This window comes from Hirundo rustica, chromosome 1 (assembly GCF_015227805.2).
Source record: "Hirundo rustica isolate bHirRus1 chromosome 1, bHirRus1.pri.v3, whole genome shotgun sequence".
In the NCBI taxonomy this organism is placed as follows: Eukaryota; Metazoa; Chordata; class Aves; order Passeriformes; family Hirundinidae; genus Hirundo; species Hirundo rustica.
The window spans coordinates 73,025,529-73,049,454 of NC_053450.1; the positions used below are offsets into that span (position 1 = coordinate 73,025,529).

At 40.8% G+C, this 23,926-nt stretch overlaps 1 protein-coding gene across 8 annotated transcripts in view; it reads right to left on the bottom strand.

Annotated features, from left to right (window-relative positions):
• SEMA5A (semaphorin 5A) overlaps positions 1 to 21,645 on the bottom strand; it is a 317,116-nt gene extending 295,471 nt beyond the window's left edge. For 2 of the 8 annotated variants that reach the window (XM_040072717.1, XM_040072748.1), the window contains exons 1-2: positions 18,457 to 18,530; positions 3,434 to 3,509 (exon numbers count right to left, since the gene is read on the bottom strand). The gene's annotated coding sequence lies outside the window, so the exon portion shown is untranslated. Of the gene's footprint in view, positions 1 to 3,433; positions 3,510 to 18,456; positions 18,531 to 20,949; positions 20,974 to 21,061; positions 21,320 to 21,580 lie in introns of those variants that run through there. The other 6 variants (XM_040072776.2, XM_040072727.2, XM_040072737.2 and 3 more) reach the window with 6 other exon arrangements.
• Between the last annotated feature and the right edge of the window lie 2,281 nt (positions 21,646 to 23,926).

Here is a 23,926-nt window from a genome sequence, read left to right on the forward strand (position 1 = left end):
GGAACCACAGTGACACCGTGTAGAGAGGAAACACAGTCAATGACCAGCACTCCTTCCCTGAGTAATTAAATGCTTGTCTAAAATACCACTTTTGAAGTAGCAGACTGCCCAGAGAAACGATTTTTGGTCCCTGTTCTGTTAAGCTGATTTCCAAAAGAGCTTGAATAAGTAATGCACACTCTGCAGGGTCTAGGGGTAAGTGGCTACATTTACTTTAAACACAGTTAAAACCAAAACACCCATGCTTACTAGGCAAGCAGGATATATTTTCTTCCACTACTGGATATCAAATGTCAGAAAGATCCTATGGAGTAAAAGAAAATAAAAGCAAATTAAAACAAAAAAATTCTTCTAACGCCATTAAGAGGATAAAGACCTCAAGGTAAATTCAGATGATACTATAACATACAAGAGTTAAAGCATGAACATTTTCCATTAGCCCTTTTTCCAAAGAACCACTCATACAAAAACAAATGCTCCTCTTTTTTCCCTTTTCTTTTTTCTTTTGTAAAATATGTCTCAGACTGGGGAAGTGGAAACTTTCAAATGCACAGATGTTTGTGATTGCACGCTAGCAGCCTGCTGGGAACCATTAATGGTGTAGAGAGTAAAGTTATTCAATCATCTATAAGTCACTTTCCAAAAGTGTTGCACTCAGTCTAGGGGGTGATTAATGGCATCCAGCAATGACACAGATTACCCCCTGACCATGAAAGCTCTTTGATTTTAATGCAGTAAAGCTACTGAAGTAAACAAACCAATTTGGGTGTTCAACAAGCTCTTTGTCTCATTAAAAATTATTTGACTAGACTGCTGGTAAAAGAATATTGCATATGTCCCCAAACTCAATTCGGCATTCTGTAATCAAAGCAGCAATTATATTTGTAAAAAAAAATGTTTAGAAATTAACAGTGGCAGAAAATGGTCAACCTTTCATTAGTGACTTTCATTAGGGATTTTTGTGTGTAACGAAATTAATATTTTCTAATCACCACGGTACAGCAAGCAACCTTCTGTATGTTTCAAAGAGGCCAACAGCAACTACAGTCATCAGGGAAAAGTTTCAGCAAGTAGTTGCAAATTTGCTGCTCAAAAGCAGACAGCTCTCTACTCCTCCCAAGTAGGCTTCCTGCAAACTGCAGGTCCTTCATCTCTTGAGAACACTCCTGCAAGTTTGGTGTCCAGCTGTGTTTGGCACTTCACTTCAGGGTAAGTTTTCCTTCCCTCCCTTGTACAAACAAAATAATGAATATGAATGCAGCAAGTTGAATTATCAAAGCTGAGGCATTTTGTTTCTTCATTTAAGTGTCAGGAGCCCCGTAATGATTGGAATTCACCGTTCTGGCAGTAAATTTGAGTTCACAATACCTGTGAGTGTATGACTCCCTTTGTGCTCCACGCACATTCAGTGACAGAGACAACTACTTCAGAAATCGCAGGGAGAACCCAGGCACTTTGGCAAAGCTGAGGGCAAACCCCTGCCCAAGGAGTACTGGAGGGAGTATCCACGGTGGGCACGGCCTGATGATGACTTCAATTCTTTTGGAAGTGATGCCTCAGAGCTATTTATGGTGCCAACAGCACCAGCTCTGTGTGAAGTCCCGCACTGGTCCTGGCCCCTGACAGCCAGGAAGCCGGCTTCCTGGTCCACACCACACCTTCAAGTGCCATTTCACAGCATGGCTCAAGCACCTTCCCCGTGCACCCCACAGCCTTAACACTTCTACTGCCCAGCAGAAGTGTTACTTTCTGTAATTCACAGGGCAGCAACATTAAAAAATTACAAGACCTCGTCTAAAGTGGAGCTGACAGCATTGCCATCCTTGGTTTTAGAAATGTCACTGGACACATATTTCACAATACATCAAAGATTGCTTTCAAACCTTCAAACAGTTAGTAGAGTCTCATTTTTCACCACATTCCTCCCAACAAACTGATACCAGCCTTCCGCGTCTTATGTCTGAGAACAACCTATCCTTTTCCCACGCATCCTGATCAGCCTCTTCACTCTGGACTCACTCCAAACACATCTCCTAACACCCTGCTACTTCCTGACCACTCCTCTCAACCTTTCTTTTATCCTTCTCACACAATTTTTAGTATCTAATCTACACACAGCCACAGCACCACAACCTGGTAGAAACTTGGTAAAACCTGCTTAAATTGAACAAAATGTAATGGATGGCAGGGAGAATTACTTTCCTTTGGCAGTATGACACATTGAGCATTCAAAAAGTATAATAATAAAGACAGATTCCGGATCAGGACAAATAATACAGTTCACACACATATGTCTGACAAGCATTTTAAGCTTCCAGCATCATGTGGTACAGGACTTCTATGTAGATGATGTTACTGTCTGGTAAATTTACAGAGGGACAATCTATGAGATGAAAAGCACACAAAGGTGACAAAAAGAAACAAAGCTTAGCAAACAGGGGGAATATTTTATTTTCTTTATCAACATGTAATTTAAGGGGGGGGAGGGGGAGGGAAGAAGGTTCCAGGCGTGTCATCCTCAGAACAGATATAATCCATATCAAGAAGGCCAAAGGCTTGCTCCAACTGATATTATCCAGCATTAGAGAGCAGGATTTTGTCACCACTCCCAGTTTTCATATTTACTTCAAAACATGAGGGAACTTACAATAGCCAGACTGTCAAAGTCAGTATTAAACAACTGTAACCATCCAGGTTACTTTTTACCTTATTTCTAACATTCTAATGTATCAATTTACCAACTCTTCTGTTTGTTGTATTTAATATGCAAAGAAACTTGCAAGATTCTAATCAAAGAGAATCACATATTTCCAGCAAGAGGTGTCTGTGTGTAGCTTTTGTTCCAAATACAAAGTGAAATATAAGAGAAATACGTTGACTTGCTAATGCATTAAAAACTTTACATTTTTACAGTATGCTTCCTTTTTAGCTTTTAAGCTTTGCGTCCTACTTTCTGGTCTATTAAAAGATTTCTTTGCTTTTTAATTTAAATTATCTTCTCTTTACCCTTTCTTCATTTCTTAGTTGACAGGATATTATTACTCCTCATGGAGAATGCTCTTCAATAAACAAGACTACTTTAAAACTACATTTAATTATTCGCACTCATTTCCTCACCTGAAGCAGTTGCAATGCTATCTATCCTATTCTTTTGAAGGAGCTTCATACATAAATCAAAGAATAAAACCATAGCAATAATTGTTATTGTAAAACTGAACTGAGCCATGCAAGGAAGCTACAGATACTGAAATCTAGAAATCTGAAGTCAGCTTGAATGGATTTCTGAGTCACTTCCACTACAACTTTCTTATTTGACCTCTGCAAAATATCCCTTGCAAAAGACAAAGCAGAAAAGACACACAAGTTTGTTTGGGGCTTTTTGGCTTTTTTTTTTTTTTTTTGGTTGAGATTTCTTTGTTAAAACTGTTCTTACCGCTAGCAGATGCAGCTTCTTATAGCTTCATCTTGAATGATGCTTTCTCAGATAAAAATCTTCTCCAGTCTGTAACCTGTCCAGAAAAGTTGAGAAATTTCATTGTCTTCAATTATGTTTTGTAGAAAGTGGGCAAGCGTGATCTGACAGCATCGAGATAACGGAAGAGTTTAGAGGTCAATAAATGCTGTTAATCATTTCTATGTCTGATAGCTAAAATTGCAATTTTCGCTTCCTAACAGAGTCAGGAGGCTGCAAAGAACCCAGTAAGGCATCAGATAAAGCAAAAAAGTCTCCTACTGCTCAGTCAATAACCACTCTGAAATTATAAACGCAGAAAGACATGCCATTTTGTGAAGATAGTCCAGGTGTTAATCATACAAGGAAACAGCTTAAGGCATAACTTGCTCTTGTCCCCCTCATATTTTTTCTTTTTTTAAATAAAAGCTTGTTTTTCTCCCAGGAGTGTTTACATACAGCAAAGGCAGGGAGTTCTTACAACATCTCACATTTCAAATGTCATTCAAGCTGTTTGTCATCTGTCCTAAAATGTCATATCATAAAGAACTAGTTATATTTTCTACTTCTCATGCAAGTCTCCAGTTGTCACCTAAACAAGATGGAGAACTCTGTTCCCCACATCTAAAGCATCTTTGTCTAAAATTAGTGTAAAAACTAACAACAATATGGGAATAATTTGCTTTTGTGAAGCTTAAATTCTTTTTATAAAAAGAGATGAACCATCTAAGCCACAGATGTGGTTGTTCAGAGAGATGAATCAAGAATGCTTTGCCCGCACAGAGTGCATTTACTGAGAAGCACAGAGGCTGAGGGGGAAGCAGAGCCCATGAACATGAACAAGCTCAGCCTTCAAGAGTTTTCTTTTCACTAGCCCCCATCTAGACCAGCACAACTGTTGTAGTTGAAACAAGCATTAAAATGGTCCTTTTCAGGGAAGGGCTGGAAGGTGCTGTTGCCCTTTTTTTTTTTTTTTTCTTTTCCCCTAAATCATAGAACATAACCAGAATTTTATAAAAAGAAAGACTGGAGAAACCAAAACTGTTCTGAATTCTTCTATCTTAAATGTGTTTTCCAACTGTTTATGTTGCTGTCCAGGTTAACATTAGAACAGCATGGAGGTTTTTTTTTTTTTTCCTTTATCAGAGCATCAGAAGCCCATTAGTGCTTAAATTTTTTAAATTACTTTTTAAGTAAGTTCACTGAAGTCGGATGTAATTGACCTATTTAACTATACAGCACCTTCCACTGAAGCAGTCTGAACTCCTTTACAGAAGGTTTTGCAAGCAGCTTATCCAAATTAATTTCTCCCCTAGACAGGAGAAAGGCATTATAGGCCCGTGAGTTTTTTTAATCTGTTATTGATATGCCTTTATAATGGGTATCATGCTGAGAAAATAACTACAACTTCACCAGATCTCATGACACAGCATTCAGCTTTCCCAAAATTCATCCTGTACTGGATACTTTCTTAGAAGGTTCTTTTTGGTGCTTGCATTTACACACATACATCAATTTCACTTGAAAGTGAACCAGATCTGCAGAACTCATTTCTGCTTCTAGCTAATGCACTCAGTTTCATTGTATCTGCTGCCCTTGGAACACTGCTCACCTTCATGGCTCCTCCAAGACGCAAGTAAGAAGCAGAGTTCCTTGTAACACCACAACACACTACAGGGCCATTAATGCAAGTTTATTTTGGTGGGCAAAACCTTATTTTAATTTTGGAATTTATTTTTTTTTAATACTTATAATCAAAATAGCAAACTTGCTTAGGCCACTGGGTTAAGGTTTACTGAGCACTTCCATTTCCATAAAGACAGGATGCATTTGCTATCACTTAAAATTACCTTTATTGAACACTTTATATGTGCAGGGGTTTTCCCCATCAGCTTTCAAAGCACAAGTACTACTCAATCTTATCCCTGTTTTGAAGCCTGCCACTAATCTACTATGGCAAATAAACAGAATAAGCCTCTGCTCAGAATCTTTGGAGAAATTTCACTTCTGTCTTACCCACTGTATTTGTTGTGTCCCCTTCAGTACACACAAATGGCCTTCTCTTTACTGTAGTTATGAATATTACATCTAAAAATCCAGCCTCTTCATCCCAGAATTACCTTAACTCGTAGAAGTGAAAGTAATGAAGATATCAGACATCACCTAAATTAAGAATGAATTATTTCTTTTATCACTCAAGAAGCAGTTGGAATACTCACAAGTATTCAATATGACAAGGAACTGCTGTAGAAAAAACCTGAGACCAAAGCAATAAAGATCTGCAGATGAAGCTGAAAATATGAAGTAGCAGTCTCTCACCTTACTTTAAGATAATGTTAAAAAGTCAGAAGTCTATTTATAACCTCCAAAATATTAAGTAATACCCTCTGAATTTAAAAAAAAAAATATAATCACATATAGTTAAAATACAAAAAAATAAAGGAAACCATCTTCTTCCTAGGTGTTTGTCCTCTAGGAGAATATTTACATACACACAGAGTTCTGTCGTCTCTCTCCCACTCCCTGCCCACACACATACAGACATCTATAGAGAGAGTAAGAAACATATGTTCTTGTTACCCTATCTGAAAACAAACACAGTAAGTAACACCTGTACTCAGTAATTATGCCATAGGAAAATTCCATCTTATTTCTACAGGTCATTCCAGTGGGTTTTAAAGAAACCTGCTGCCCACTGTCATTAAAAATCCTATGTCCTGCTATTGTTCCAGAAACAGGAAGAAGAGGGCAGAATAATGGAAAGAAAAGGTCAGCACAGACTTTCCCCATACGACACTCATCAGAACCTACTCTAATTTGAATAAATATTCAAGTAATTTATCAAGCCATAATACCCAAGCTCTGTTTCTCCTCAAACTTTACATTCCTCTAATGTAGGGATAGAACTTTTCTTCAAGCTTATTTGGCCAAACTCTACTGGAATGATACAAGCAAAACAGAATAATGTGAAATGAATCACACTCAAACCTGCCAACTGGCTGCGTGTTTATATATATTATCAGAAAGAAGTCAGGATCTACTAATACTCCCAGCTGAAGTCAGCTGGAATTGTGCCACTGACTTCCATTCACGCAGAACCATGATGCTAAACATCTCTGGCTAAGGCTTTGTTTTAATTCCTATGAAACACGTTTCACATTTTGATGCCATAGAAAGAACAACAGTAATAACAGAAAGGTAGCCTTGCATAAAACCATAAAATGTTTAAAATAAGTATGTTGAGACCTGCTTGAATAACAGAAGGTGCTGAATACAATTTAGTGCTTGTGACTACCTGCATTACTATATCGAGGATACAATGCTAATTTTAGATTTCTGGATGAATGCCCATGGTAGGATATGCTATTTTTACTAAGTTCTGACATGTCTGTCCAATGGCACATCTCCATTTCTGAGGTGGTACTGAAAGGCTATTAAAGCTTCCAGTTACCACTTGGCTCAAAACTGCAAACTATGTCCTTTCACCAAACTGTTCTTCACATTCTGATTGACTTTACACAATAGAACTTACAAATGAAACCAAAATAAATACCTAAAAGCAGCATAACTAAAAAAGCTCTTTCCCTGAACCCTCTCATCAAAACACAAAATAATAGTATTTTTTAATACATTATTGCAATTTTCATTTCAATGCACAGAAAAAGGATAGAAAAATAGCCTTCTCCTTCTAGGCAGATTCTTCCAGGTGTCAAAATATAATCAGAATTGTCTAAATCCATGCAAACACCTGTATCACTTTATTTAACATAGTAACTCGGATTTTGGGGGCCACCATTCAAGTTTCAATTTAGACCTGTGAGGCACAAAGTACATTGAACCATTCAGATTTACTTTTTGTTGTTTGATTGGTTTTGGTGGGGTTTGTTTTACATATGAATACAGAGATTTTTTTCACAAGGAGGTATTTTTAAGGAAGTTATACGGTCAGCAAGTTTGGAATGAGATTTATCGGTACAGGATTTCTATCTTTCTACTCATATGTGCTTCCTTCCTCTCCTGCCATTTTTAAGCAAGTAGACTGAGAGCGTTCTAAGAGATGTCTTCCATTATGACAGATTTAATACATATTTAATAACAGAGACTTAAATATGGGCAAGGTATGTGGCATGCATCCTGAAGCAAGCCATAAGACATGTCTGCCACTCTCCAGTGAGGACAACACAGTAGTTAGGGAGAAATGTCAGCCAGAAACAGTTACATGAAGCATAAAACCCCCTGAGAATGAAAAGGTCTTTATTTATTAAATCAAATGCAAATCTTTCATTCTAATACTTCTGATCTGGTTTTGTGGATTTTCTCAGGTATGCTTAATTAAGCCCACTCATCAACACCAACTTTATTCAAAAGAGCAATTAATGAATATGGCACAGAAGCAGCTTAGCCCTGGAGGAGTCCCTGACATTTGTTCATAGTGAAGACTCTTCATTAATTGCTCCCCTCATTCTAAGCCTCTAAATGATATTTTTGACACAATACTACAAGTCATTGTGACTTATTTCTCAAGCTAGAAACATCTGCAGTATGTTAGGTTAATAAAACTACCTCTGAAAGGTTTTCAAGGAGATATTTAAGGACAGGGGGAAAAAAGTAAAGTCTGGATGTGCTGACAGTGGAATAAAGAAGCTATATTGAATTTTTTACTATTATCTCAGAGTACACTTTGTATTACAGATGATTTAAGCAAATATTTTGTGTTCCACATTCACCATAATAAGTATAACTCAGGCAGAAGTCCACCATGATTTTCCAACCTATTTCAACTGTACACCCACACCAAACTAGGCATTAATACTTCATAGGTCTTCTGACAATCATAAGTTCTCAGACAATGAAAAGATTGGCTTTTCGATGTCTTTGGTAAAAAAAAATTGTATTTTTATTTTTTCAGAAATAAAAGGTGGAGAGTAAAGAGTCTGCGTTATGAAGTAACCACACTAAACCAAAGACCTCTGTCCAAGATATAAAACAAAGTTATTATCATTTCACATAAGTGCATGCTTTTATTTATAGGATGGCTTTGCTGATCTCTTTTGGGTTCCAGAAACCAGGATGCATTTTATGAGTTTAAAAAATTAACTTGATTATTTCCATAACATATCTATAGTATCATATAATCCACATTAGACTTCTACTGCAAAGCAGATAATAATCCACAAAAGAAACACAAAACAACTTAAAAAAAACAATGTACATGGAAGTTCATACCTGGAGAACAGCTGAAAGCCCTGTAGATCCAAAGACCTTTAACATGTAAATGAAAACAGAGTCCACCCTCAGAGTTGGTGACATAACTTCAATTAGCCTGACCCAGTTTTCCAACTTGGAATTCAGTTTCTGTAGTTCCTATTATATAGCAACTCCTCCTGCCTGCCTGCAATTATTTGCATTAACAGAGCCATGAAGTTTTACGCAGTTATGTGTGTGAGAAACTGTGTGTTAAGCATTCATTAGCTAATTGTATACTTCCAAGCACTTAAGAAAAGCAGTGCAGAAGCATTGGATATGGTTAGCTGGAGCCCTGGTTTTTGATCTAGTCCCAAAGGAGTCTGATGCTGTAGCAGTCTGGGTGAGACTAAGAGGGCAGGGTAGCACTATGTTCCCACTGGGGTGCCAGGTGTGTCATGCTGGAGAGAAGGAAGAAAGGCTTTCACAATTTTGCAGTTGCCCATCTATTAGCCCTCGCATTGTTCTCCTACAGCACACAGGCTCTGGTTTCCTCTGAAGCCTTCTATTCCCACTCACCCAAAACATCCTATCCCACCTGTTATTCCTACCAGCCGTTTCTCCCCTCTTGCCCACCACCTACATCACTATCCTTGCTCCTTGAAAAAACCCCACCCACCTACACAACAGCAGCTGCCCTTCTCTGCCCTGAGCTTCAGGACACAAAGCAGCAGAAAAAAAACTGTCAGCTCTATGAGTACCAGCAGGCTCCTGCCAGCCCAAGCCCTTTGCTTGCTCAGAGTTCAGTGACAGCAATACGCTCAGCCTGGGCGACGGGAATGCAGGAAAGGTGAGCTGCATGTCTGAGATGTGATAGCAGTAACAGCACATTTGGCAACCTCCTGATGGCAACCCTCAGCTTGCTCACAGACACAATTCCCCCTGCTGGGACACCATCCTGGCTGACTCACTGCTGAGTGAAAGCGGAGAAGAGTAATTCCACCTAGTTACACAATTCACAACAGGTTCTTACTGTTGATGCATTAGGCAGAGAGGGATCAGCTAACTACACCAGAACTGTTAGAGAATCAATTTTTCATTAATACATTTACACACATTTAACTCAGAAGCAGAATGCAAGAGTACTTCAGAGCCTGCCTTACACCATAGGCATTGTCCTGTACAGCACAGATCTAGCAGAAGTGAGCCAAATTACTAAACAGTAAAGCAAGGGATATTCTGATTTGGCTTTGCCTTAAAACGTACACAGCAAAAAGGAACTCAATAGAGCATAAGAGCTCATTTTATTAGCATTGCTAATCTAAAACGTAGATAACGAACAGTGTAGAACTTTTATTTCCAATTTTTTTTTTTAAATGAAGTAGTGCTAAATGTCAATCCTCAATATTCCACCCCTCTTCATTAACATTAAGCAACCTAACCTTTAATTAAGAGCTCTAAAAAAGCAACATATTACTGCACATTATCTGAAATACCATACTAGGGCCTATTGAGGCCACTTTCAGAACTACAGCCGCAGTTTGAGGCAAGCAGAACCTGAAGAATTTAGAAATTAAAACATAACAACTGCACTTAAATTTTACAGAACACACAGAGACTTAATCACAGCCTGTAGAAAGAGTGCATGGCAAGATATACCATCAAATCAGAGGCAAATGATGGAGAAACATTTGCACTTACAAAGTGTTCATCAGCTTTCAGAAAAGTATATTAAAACCTCAAGTGTCTGTGTACATTTGCGTAGTCCAATTTTCCTATCCATGTTTCTGGTTCATCTAAATTAACATAACTTCGTAATTTACAAAAATTCTTCTGATTCAATTGTTATTTTCTGAATCCAGATAAATCACTTAATCACAACTGCCTTTAAAAGATCCCACTAATCATGAAAGATTAATTGAAATGACATTTCTTTAATTAACTTTTTTCACTCTCTAGCAAAGGTTGCTGCATTTATCCCTGCAGTCCAGCTTGCCAGAATAAAGAAGTTTATGAATTTTGGATACTACCCAATCAATATTTGATACCAATATTTCCTTGTTCTTCAAAGAGACGAGCTCTTCAGAGCTTAAAATAGAACTATCAACTATGAGAACAGTGTCCTTATCTCTGTTTCAATTCACTTTGTCTTCAGAACGATCTCATGCACTAACCACTGGACTGATAAGCTCCTCCCAGCAGAAAGGCCTCCCTGTCCTTCTACTATTACTCTGTGGGATACTACAGCAGCAATTTGACTATACAAATGAAGAGATTCTTATCTATTACCTAGCCAGTGCCATTGCTTGACAAACTGGAACGGACTGTAAAAATGCGCCAAGGGAAAAACACCTACCCCCAAGCAAGCACGCCTACAAATATGTGTAAGAACTGTAAGGTGAAGTTGATTTTATCCATTCACCCATTCATAGAGTAGACCAGGAAGCATTTATAAATTCTGTTTGCAAACAGTTCGTTAGGAAGCTACAAGTGTAACAGATACATTTTACTATGAATACGAATCTTCTAAATTACAGGTAAGTTCTACCACCAGGAGGGAACATTACTATGAACCAGTCATCTAACTAGATATTTTCCTGATGTCAAACCTGAACCTCCCCTGGCCCATCTTGAGGCCATTTCCTCTTGTCCTGTTGCTAGTTGCCAGGGACAAAAGGCCAGCCTCTACCTTGCTACAATCTCCTTTCAAGGTAGATCATCCAGCCCCAAACCCCCATGGCCAGAGAACCTTCCACTAGACCAGATTACTCAGAGCCTCATCCAGACTGGTCCTGAACACCTCCAGGGACTGGGAGTTCACAAGCCCCCTGCACAATCTGTTTCAGTGCCTCACCATCCTCAAAGCAGAGAATTTCTTCCTAATACCTAATCTTAATCTGCTTTCTTTAGCTTGAGGCAACTCCCCCTCATCCAGTCACTATACGCCCTTGCAAAGAGTCCCTCTTCAGCTTTCTTGTAGGCCCCTTTTAGTTATTGTGAGGTGCCACAAGGTCTCTCCAGGCTGAACAGCTCCAACTCCCTTAGTCAGTCCTCACAGGAGAGGTGTTCCAGCTCTGCTCTCCCCTGGACTCATTCCAACAGGTCTGGAAACATTAAAAAACTTGGCAAGAGTTAGCAGTAAATCTTTCTGGACTTACTGAAGTAGAACTTTGAGTAAGGAAGGTTGAAAGAAAACACAGTTCAGAGATGATATCTAAATACAAACTACAGAGCCTACAAAATCTTTTCTATAGGACTGCAAGTATGAAAATATTATTGCCAGAATAAGTAAATGGTAAGACCATTTCAAGGATTCTGCATGTTGACTTGCATCCTTCGCTTCTTATGGTGAGCTACAGTGGAATGCTCTGGGAGTGATCTTACCAGAAAAAAAAGATTCTATCCATAGATGCCTTGGGGCAAAGATGCTGTATTTCCATTAATTTTTGAGCAGCTAGGTATACTCCCAGAAAAAATGGATAACAGAAAATTGATGCAACAGCTTTCTCTGTTGATGAGTTCCTGGAATCAACATGTAAATGTTGTCCAGAAAAATCAGATTCATTACCCAGTGACCAACAAGCCAATAATTACACACTCAAGAGAGATATTGCTTATTTATTTCAGAGTTGCACAAGCGTGGGTGCTCAGTGAGACTACACCAATCAAGCATGCCAACTATCAAAACTTTTTACTATTTATACATTTTAGCAAACAAAAGAATTAGTGCTCATTGGCTGCAAGTTACATAGTTCTCTTACTAATTAGTATTCTATCTTCTACTTGTTCTCTTGTTTTCCATGCTAGTTAGTCCCATGCTCAGTGTTTCTCTATTGTGTCCAAAGTTTCTTGGGTTGGTGGTCTGTGAGTTGGTGGCTGCAATCTGCCCCTGCCAGAATTACCCTTTACCCAGACAGGACTGATTTCAGCACAGTTGCTGGGTTGGCTTTGTTAGTTTCTTCATTGTCTTGGGAGTTCTGCCAAATGTCTTTGTGGCCTTTAAATTCTGCATTCTGTATGTTCACTATCAATAGTGGACATCCTTCTTCCCAAGCTTTGTTAACCTCCCCCAAGGTCTGAGATCACTGAAGCATGTCCAGCCCTAAACCTTAACAAGGGAATTCTACCAACAAGTAATTTGTTCTACTAACACATGGATGTCACTTAGAGTTCGCTTGTTAGCTGCTCTGTCTCATGGATTAGATCTCCCTTCTTGTTGATTAAGCTTAAAAGTATACAAAGATGGAACATCAATGAACATTCTTTCTTAAGAAAATTTTACATATTCCACATCTTGCAACATAAAGACTATGGTTATAAGCCCAAATTCTGCTTTAAATGGTGAATCTTGGGTACTACTGTGGCAAAAAGAAGTCAAATTAAACATTTCAGAAGAAGAAACTGCTAGTTTATATATCAGTTGCCATTGCTGAAACTGAAGATATTATCTTCTGCTCATCATTTTCTCCCTAGTCAGCTGCCTGACAGAGTAATTCCAAACTCCTTTCAGTCATAGCATGACACGTAAACCTGAACAATATAATATTAATTCTTGTTAACTCAAATCCTTACCACTCAGTCACAAAAGCAAGGCTCCTATAAGCATTCCAGTTCACACAACCCTAATGTTTTTAGGATAAGTAATACAACTATGGAAGTAAACCCAGACGCTGCTATGAAGTCAAAAGTTGTGGGCTTTTTTCTCTTAATATTTTGGAATGAAGGGTGGCATTAGAAGCACCCAAAAGACAACATGAATGATACTCAGGAACAGTTTTTTTCGAAGACTGATCATTCCAATTATCAACTATCTATAGATATTAATACAAACATAGAAACGCTATTCTTCAAATGAAGATTGATTTGTAGAAAAAGAGGGTTTATGTGGAAGAAAGAACATTCAATACGTGCAAAACATGTAAGGCTTGGAAAGTTTTAGTTCCCAAATAGTCAAGAAGGAGACAAGGTACTCAGATGTCATAAAGCAATGATTCTCACAGTGTAGAAAGGGGCAAGAGAAGATAAGCAACCGGTGACTTCGCAAGAACCAAACTGAAGCTGCTAGTTAAAACCAGAAATCTCTAGATCCTCAGGTTTCCTCTGTAATCAGGTTCTCTAGTCTAGATCTACAGCTACAGAAAAATCTTTGAAGATGTCCGTGCGTGCACAGAGCTGGGAACAGGCCTGGTGTCAACTGCTCCACTTATTTTGAATGCCATTTCCAAAATTTTAAGTGTCGGCATTGTTAGAAATTTGGGGCTTATAAAAAAGATAAAGGTTGATCAGAGTAGCAGGGGGAAAAAATACCCAAACCTCTTGTTTAAATTACTTTTTTAAGGGGAATAGTAACTCCCAAAAATAAACAAAGACATGCAATTATAAATCAGGTCTGGTTTATATGGAATTCACAGTAAATCTGAAAGGTGAGTTAAGCACATGAATTGTTCCTCACGAACAAATGGAGGTCCCTATATTTCCAATTAAACAAGTCTTGTATTTCCTCTCATTAAAATATTAGTGTTATGCCTCCACAGCAAACTAGTTCTTTTTTTAGCCTTCTGGTAAAAAGAAACAATTACAACACAGCAGCTCTACAAGTGAAGCTGAAGGACCAGATTTGTCAACAGTCATCCTATAAAAAGACTAACGTGTCCTTTTCCCAAGAGGCACACAGCCATTGCCAGCAATGAGTTCATGGGGGTACTTTGAGAAAAATAACATGTTTGCTCAAGTTATTTTAAGAGTACTTTATGATTATGGGTTTGAGAGAAAAATATAAAGACTCAAGTTAAATATCAGAATTAAGTGTTTTCCTCTAGTTCAAGATTACTTTTTTTCAAAATTCAATACTGATCGCATCGGCCTTCAGATTAAATAAATTTGCAAAACAATCTCCCCTAGCAGTTATAGATAAGTGAGTAAAAATGGAATTTTCTAATCAAAGCTACTTGCAAACTCGCTTAAAGAAAGAATACTGGAGGAAAAAAATCAAGTTCCTCCACCCAGACCATTAATTTAATTTAAAGCAATATACAACAATGGCAACAAGAACAGCAATTCTGCTCTAGAGCCCAGATATCTCTTTGCTGCTCCTGGTTGGTTTGGGGTTTTTTGTGGGGTTTTGTTTGTTTGTTTTTGTTTTGGGGGGTGTTTGTTTGTTTTTGTTGTTTTGTTTTGGGGTTATTTTGGTTTTTGGGGGTTTTTTTTGTAACCAGCCGTTAAAGGATGATGCCCAGGATGATGTTCATTGGGTTGCCTTCTATATTAAAGATTTAACTAATGCTCAGGTAAAGAGTCTGACTCTATGAGCTTAGGAAGCCAACAGAAGATAAACTGGAAAATCCAGCAGCTTTCTTGGACAATTCAAGTAAGTCTGTAAACTCTGACCAAGCCTTACAACAGAATTACATCAGCTAGACAAGTCTCCAGAGCCCAGGGTAGCAACAGTTTTGGACTTCCACCCATTTACATCAAGAGAAGGCTTTCTTCCCACAAACACCAACTTCACCTCTTGCATGTCTCTAGAACGGTACACATAAACTTATGCTTCTGGCACATAAATGTAGAAGGGTTTTGTGGCTTTCTACTATCAATTCAAACAGCATGTATCAGAATCCATTATCATTTTTCAGTAAAGTCTGGCAGACGAGTTCTGGAAGACTGAACTTCAGTATTTTACAGATTAATCCCCTGAACTTCCCCACTTGTGACACACTGAAGGGCAGTGCAATGAGGCATTGCCTCTCAGGTACCTCACTCCTCAGGAGGAGAGTTTAGATTGCTGGTGAAGACAGGCATACAGCCGTGCCTCAGTCCATTTGAGAGCTTGCTGCCTGTTATAAAGCTGACGCAGCATAAAGCTGTCTGGTTACGCTCTAAAACACTCTAAAATCCTCCAAATTTCATTGCTATTTGAGGGACCAATCAGAATTTTATTCTGCACACACAATCCTCCTGTCCCCTCTTTCCCCACCTGACAAGAGTCATTGCACACCTGCAGTTACACTGAAATTAGTGCCCGTGGAGCCTGGGATTGGTGGCCATGGGTACTTCAAAGGCAAATTTTTAAGATTATCAGTTCTCTAACACTGTTTACACTGTGATTCCACACGAATAGCTACACTAGCACAACTAAAAGGACCCAGTAGGCAATGGACTGACACAGTCCCAGGATTTCCAAAGTGGACAACAAACTACAACAGCACTCTCTGACTCTCAGATGGCACAGCATTCTCCATGTATATCTGCCTGCCTTCAGGAATCACGGCTTGCCATGGTGTGCGGGTCACAAAGAGATGTTGTTAATAGTGGACAGGAATTAAGGGGTTTTCTGGTTGGCTGGGTTTTTCTGAAGTATATTATCAAGTGAGAGACAGGACATGGATTTACAGGGTCAGAAGAAGATCACACCAGGCAACAACAGTACCAACATTATCTTTGGCAACCTCAGTATCACAGCTACTGATCGAGATCATAGGAGTCATCAGGCTCTTGGCCTGCCCCAGGCTGATACACCTTGAAGAGCACTATCAGTGAACTATCCAAAGCTGAAATCCCATTTTTGGCTAAGCTAGGAGTCACGATTTGCAGCACTGGGTAATATAACATCTGACAGTCGTAACAATTTTGAGTACATACCATCTCCTAGATATCTCAGTATCATTGTTTAGGTTTAAAAAGCAACAAGGAAAAGCATGCACTGGAGCATGAGAAGCAGCTGGACTAGACACACTCAGTTTATATGACAAAAAACTAATAAAACAACCATATATCCCTATTACAAGTTAAGAATAAGAAAGCAAGTGAGACAATCAAGAGAAGAGACCATCAGCAACTGAACTCATGTTAAGCCATATAACAGCCCAATGACTGTGGATAATTTCTCTACACAGTCTTCAGCTTTGACTAGGACTTAGTAAAGAAGCCCTAAAACTCTGCCAGACATTGTGAGACACAAAGCAATACACATGACCTCTCTTCCTATAATTGGCAAGGCCGGGAGTTTTTCCTCAAGTAAAGGTGACTTCACTATCGGACAAAGTCTACAGAAATGCTATCATCCCATACATTTTCTCCCATAACAAGGTCATTTCAGCCAGGGTTCCAGGGTGTCCTTCATAGCTAGGGGAGTTTGCCAATGCAAATGTTAGTGGGTTTCCAGCGAAACTGGGTCACTGAAACGGCACAGATGGTGAAAATCATGTACAATTAAAGAAAAAGGCAACCTCTGAAGAGACTGTATGCTGAAGAAAACACAGTGAAGAACAGTTGCCTAATAACTTTAAAAACTACAAATACTTATGCCTTTGTCTGTAGGGTTCACCAGTAACAGAAATTACTGATTCAGCAATAAGATTACTGTGCGTCAGAAGAACAGAGCCCAAAATTATTCAAATATTCTCTCCTTAGCTACAGAGGCCTTACAGTTAACTTTTTATTAAGCATTCCTGATTCCCAGTCAAACCTGAGTCTAACAAGAAAGCACATTTCAATAGCATTCTCGGTTTCCAGTTAGACTAGCAACTCAGAGAAGGACAAGGGCACTAAAGACAGCAGCTCAGTTTTGAAATTTGGAGAGAGGTGGGGAAAAGAAGGGGGAAAAATCAATACAATTCACAATACAGCCCATTTCTTCAGCCCACCCAATTCACATTATAAGCCAATCCTGCAGCCATCACACATTCTCTAATTCATTCACGACACATATTTAGTAATGCCTAAGAACACATACCAGTACTATAGAGAGAGAGAAAAGGCTGAATTTCAATACTTTCATAGGTATCATTTCTCTGAGCTTACCCTAAGCCAAACAAATACTGCAAAATGGATGCATGTTGCTATTCATCTAGCAAGGATTAAAAAATCAGAATATTATATTCCAAAGATTCAGAGCCACTCAATCAACATCCCCTAAATGAAACTAATCTCCATATTGAGGTTGGTAACCATGAAAAGACTGACCACTTTGGTCAGAAATTAAAATCCAACAATTCTAAGGTACACTGGAGCTCAGGGATATACCCTGATTTTTTTTTTTTTTTTTTTTTAAAAAAAAAAAAAAAAAAAAAAAAAAAAGGAAAAGGAATGAAAAGCTGTATTATCTGGCTATCATGCATGAAATTCCGTAACACAGATAAACTAATTGGAGATAATACCCCAGCTAAAATGCTACACAGCATTTAAACTTTCTGAACAAGCAATTCAAACTGTTGGCAAAGAAAAGATAATATTTGAAAATATAAGTTTCAACAGTTGAGTTAAACTCAAGAGTTTCACTGCAAAGGCCTCAGTGAGGACTATGTATCAACCCCAGTTTTCTGCTACTATCCTGACAAATATCAGCTTTTTGTGAGTTGCCTGACTTTTTAATATATTCTGGGACACTAGGAAATTGCTTCAAAAATCAATCTCCCCAAACAGAGATTATTTTTATTAATATATTTATGTATGGAGATAAAGAGCAGACAGCTGGATTGCATCAAAGTTCCCCAGAGAAAACACACATTTGAGAACAGATGCATGAACAAATCCACTAAATGACAAAATATTTGCATGCTTCATACTTCGGAATATACATTCTAGCAAAAAATCAAGAGGACACTAATTAGACTGCAATTTGGGGACCATTAACTTGGTCTACATTTGCTACCTTCCTGACAAATGTTAAGCAAATGTGCTACAGTTAGATGCAAACTGGAAAATTTCTTAAATAAATCACAGGACATTTTTATAAAGAAATCTAAAATAAAAGCCCCAACTTTTTTTTTTTTTTTTTAATTATTTTCTGCTTTAGCAACAGGAGATTTAACAGCAAACCATACCTGAAGTGCACAGCCCGGGCTGTGGCATTCCCCAGGTGTCTGTAAGAACTGCAGATAGCAGAGTGCCCCCTGCCTTTCACGGGTCACAGCTGCAGTGCTGCAGCCTGGAAATTAAATCCAGCCCACCGCCAATAGCTGGCAAGCATACCCCAAAAGGGTCAGTTTGAAAAATGTTTATGGTGTTTGACAAAAACAGAACAAAATTTAAAAAAAAAAATTAAAAAATCCCCTGAACTTGTTCTTTGAAGCAGCTACAGCTTTGCAAAACACATTAGGAAATAAGGAACATATAGGCTGTAACGTAAAACTGTTTCCAAATCAGAATGCATACATGTGCCAGAATGGATAAAAGGATCATAATAAAGAAAAACAGACTGATTAACAATGATTTGGATAATTCTGCATTGACAAGAATGCCCATTAAATATTTCCACAAAATGATGTTACAGAAAAGGACAAACTCCTCAGCGCTGCTTGTTACAATTACATCCACAGCAATTAAGCTCAGGAGCCATAGTAACTTCAGAACATACATTACCAAACATCAGGAGCATATCAACATTTATAAACCAGATGTTAAATCTAAAGCTAAACCGTATTTCAAACTGCTATTCAGAAGTCCATCATCACAACATACTAACCAATTACTAGATACTGCTTTACATGAAGTAGCACAGTATCTTATTCCACACACCCTCCTCCCCACTATCAACGGATAGTACTGGTAGTACACACCTATCAACTGATAGTAGTATCAACAATCCACTTACGTGTCCCACGGCACAGAAATCAGACCCAGCCAACACTGCTGATAAAGCTGTTGCAGACCAGAGGGCAGAAACGTGTCCCGCTGCTCCTGCTCACTCCAGGAGCTCAGCTGCTCCCTTGGCTGAATTCCTGCATGTAACCTCTAACTCAAAAGCCAAAATTTGCAGAATTATGTTGTATTTCTGCAGTTCACAGACTGTAGTGTATAGTTACTCCCTGAAAAGTAATGAACTCCATTCATTGAAAATCCTGTATTTGTACAAGACTATATCAACAGAAGTCAGAATCCAGGTGGACTCCCCAAGTAGGGAGGGAAAAGAAAGTGAAAAACAAACGACCACACAACTCCTTCTTCTGATAACAGCAGCAAAACACAGTTACCACCCTCTGCATTTCTGCCCAGCAGGAAATGTGTACAACAAACCTGCTACAACCATGTTTATGGTTCATTACAAAGTGCACAGGCACTCCTACTACCTGTAAGCATTTTATGAAAAACAGCACTAGTTAAAGATTAAAAGAAATGAGACACTTCAGATATTAATGCCTTCAGCTTTATCAACCAAAACAAATTTGTTACAACATCCCAAGGAATAAGCAGTACAACTTAGAAGCCAGTGTTTACACTACTTAGTTCAAAACAACCCCTCGAACAGAGAAGTAAACTGCCACACTCCAAAGCAAAATCTTAGCTCTCAACAGGACTCCTCACACCTGTTCAGCATTAAAATGAGAATATTAGATGAATTCATTAGTAAATGTAATAAACTTATATTATTGGTACCTGCTGGAGAGAAAGGTGGGACACAGCAAAAAATCCAGAAATCTACCAACATCTTTCACTATACTAAGCAAAGTACCCAAGGCCATACCTCAGCCTTTCAAGGCAGCAATACACTTCTGATTGCCTATGTGTTATATATATGACAACAGCAAGTTCAACAATTCTGAGTCAAACTTAACTGAACTGAGTCAGCCTTATATAACAGCCAGGAGACGCACAAACATCTAGAAGTGAGATTTGAGTGCAATTTCCACTATGGAAATAAATGTACTTTATATCACTGTAGCTGGGCTAGCAACACATCAGTCTTTTACCCCAAAATTCAAACCAAGAGAGGTTAGTCAGCTTTCAGAAAGTAAGACCTTCAGTAGCACTACCTTAGGGCTCTTGGAACATGCTGTCACTATAGCTTTAACAACGTTTTAGTTTTAGGATGTTTTTCACAGCTATAATCTTGAAAATTCTAACCATCTTCACAAGGCTGCGGGTGCCTGTATACACAGACCTCTCATGCCAACAGTCCGGTTTGCTGAAGGAGCAGATGCACTGACAGCTCCCCCATTCCAGCTGCCCCCCAGGAATAATCCCGGGCAAATTACCGTTGTGTCAATCTACAATGCACACTCAGCATCTGGAATGATACAACAAACCTTAATAGTTGTCATTTATCTGGAAAGCAATCCTCACGGAATGACAGATGTATACAACTGAGAGAGGTTGTTTCCGTCTGCATCGTTGCAGAACGGTGAACTCTAACTCCCCAATTCAGACAGTGCCAAAATACAGTCACACCACCGACCAAAGAGAGTCCAGTTAAATGAAACAGTGAGGATAAAAGCACATTAGGGTTTCAAATCATGCTACGCGAACATCCCACTGAAACCCCACAACCTCGTTTCTCAGACAACTGCCAGTGCCTTTCACGCCACTTCTACTCTCACCAGAAGATGAGCCTGAGCAAACTTCACTTGCTGAAGTGTGACAAAGCCCTCCGAAACGTTCTGGAGCCAGCGGCTGCCGCTCCGCAGCCGGGGCTCAGCGACAGCAACGCACCTCACTCTGCCGGGCGAGAACGCGCTCCCGCGGGCGCGACCCCGAGAGCAAGAACGGCGCGGGGGTCCTGCTGCGCGGAGCACCCGCGGTCCGGGCTCCGGCCCCTCTGGAGATGCGGCTCCCTGTCCGTCCGTTTTTTCTGGTCCAGAGCAAACGGCACCGTCTTCGGGGAGCACGGCCGCCCGTTCTGAAAGGCTCGGTGGACTTTCGGGGGTGGGGCCGGGCAATGCCCGAGAGCGGCTCCGAGCGCCGGCAGCGCTCCGCGGCACCGGAGCCGGGCGGCAGCGGCGCTCCGCCTCGCCGCCGGCTCCCCCTGCCGGCGCCCTGCGCCGCTCCCGCCCGGACCCCGGCCCGCCCGGCCTGCCAGCCCCCCGGGGCGCTCGGCGGACACCGGGGCAGAGCCCAGCGGGGCGGCCCCGGTCACGGACAGGGCGGCCGGGAACGCGCAATGCCCGCGGGGCTCCGAAAGCGCCGCAGCCCGAGCCCGGCGAGGACGGGAGAGGGGCCGGCGGGGGTTACCTGGAGGCGCCGTGGGCTGCTCGCCGCAGGCAGGCGGGCGGGGGCTCCGCCGCCGCGCTGATGCCCGCTCCCGCCTCACGCCGCCATGGCCGCAGCCCCGCCGAGCCGCCCGTGCTCCGCTCGCTCCCACCAAGTTTGCGGCGCGGCAGCTGCGCGCCTCGCCCGGCGGCCGGACCCAGCGCCCCGCCGCGGGGGCGGAGCAGCCGCGGCCGCCCGGCCCTGGCGATGCGGTGCGGTGCGGTGCGGTGCGCGGCTCGGCTCGTCCCGCAGCCGGCGCTGCCCCGGGCTGGGGCGATCTCGCATTACTCCCTGCCCTCCCCCGCGCTCCCCCCTCCGGGCCAGCTGAGAAGTTGCAACTGGTTATTTGTCCTTGGGGTTTGGGTTTCTTTATTATTTTTACTTCCTTTTATTCCTTAATCATCGCAGCTCACAAAAACATGACCTGAGGCTGCTCCTTTGCCATCAGAGCTGAGCAGGGCGCCTCAGCGACAGTACCACTAAGCACAACAAATCCTGGCGAGCTGCAGCAAGCGGCAGCTGAGGGAGGGGAGGCGGTGGGACGCGGGCAGCGCCACCGGTGCCGGGTCCGCAGGGGCTCCCAGCCGCTGCCCGGGGCTCCGGGGCTCAGAGTACCAGAGGAAATGTACCAAAACCGGGGAGCAGCATAGAGAGGAGGCGAAGGAGAGTTGGGCACCAGCGACTGTCCCGGGACGGAAAGGGCACGGGAGCGCCTCGGGAGCTGCCAAGCTGCGCTCCCGCCGGCTCTCCGCGCCCCTCTCACGCCGTGCCGCAGCCGGCCTGGCCAGCCCCAGTGCCCCGCCGGGCTCCGGCGAGGAACCGCGTAGGCAACAGGAGCCCCGCACCAGCGGCCCCGGCCACGCTGCGCCGGGCAGCGCGGCGCTGACATTTCTGCCGCCACGTAAGAGCCTCCGGCGAGTCCCTCTCCGCCCCCACCAATCCCCTCCCTCCCTCCCTCTATGGCACGGTCGACGTGTCAGCCCCAAAAGTTCATTTCCAGGCCCTGGGAGAGTCCCCTATAAAGGTCCCGGGGCGTGCGTGGGACAGTGAGACGTGGCACTGCGGGGCTGCAGCCCCGGCGCGCAGGCATCTCCCCCAGGTACGTGCGTTCGCATTTTTGCGCTCACCGGGTTTTCAGCGTATGCTTTTGTGTTTTGTCAGCTCACCTGTATTAAACCAGGAGGTTATTTTTGTTCATGTGTGCGTTGTAATTAATTCCATCAGGGTTGTTTGTGGGTGGGTTTTTTTGCTTGTTTGTTTTGGGTTTTTTCTTGTATGACAGCATTTGCACATTTCTACTTCAAACTGCATCAGAAACTGTCTTTTGTTGTTCGCAGCAAGACCTCCATTTAGAAGACTAAAAGCAATAAGAGTTTATTAAAACAAACAAACCCATGGAATTCATCCATGCTAGAGTAATCCTTTAAAAATTAGCTAATTAAAACAACTAGCATCAAAACTTATCAGCAAGCCCAATGTTGCAAATCCAAATTGCCTTAAACTTCCAACTCAAGGGAGAATTTTACTTTGGCTAGGATATAAAATAAACTTGTTCAAGTAACAAAACATTAACAAAAGTTTGGAATTATCATTAAAATGAAGTCCTGGAATCTGGCATCTTCTTTCTGATTACTTGTTGGTATTTAAAAAAAGAAACCCAACCCAAATACTAAAGGCCAAACTTTCTTTTTTTTTTTTTTTTTTCTTTCTTTTCCATAAAGTCATGTAACCCTGACAGTCAAGGATGTTTCCTTATAACAATAGATTTTGAGAAGCCACTAGTGTAATTACTGTAATGCCTGGGGTCACTTTCTCATGTGATTTCCTTCTGATCCAGAAAATACTTGTACAGAAAATCTAAAACATCTAAAAGTTGCCATCAAAGTGAATGCAAATCTAAGTTGATTCATATATCTACACTGTTAACTTCTTTGGAGTTATTAAGACATGTCTTTCCAGATCAACATTACACTTTTTATGTACCTCCACCCATTACAATACATTTAGACTTCCTTTTTAAAGAAGAGATATATTTTTTTTCCAACTGCTGTGTAAAAAAAAAAAAAAAAAAATCCCTACTTTATCTGTGAAAAGCAAGCACCATGGATCCAAAACCAGCTGCCAGGAAAAAAAAAAAAAAAAAAAGACCTATCAAAATTCGACCTGAGTGATGTACATTTTAGCCTCTAAAAATTCCTCTACAGTTTGGCTATGAAACAGTAGGTGTATAAGTAAAAAAAAAAAAAATAAAAAAAAACCAAACCCTCACCACTTTTATATCTTTTTATCATACTGTGTTAATGACATACAGTACATTCTAAGAAAAAT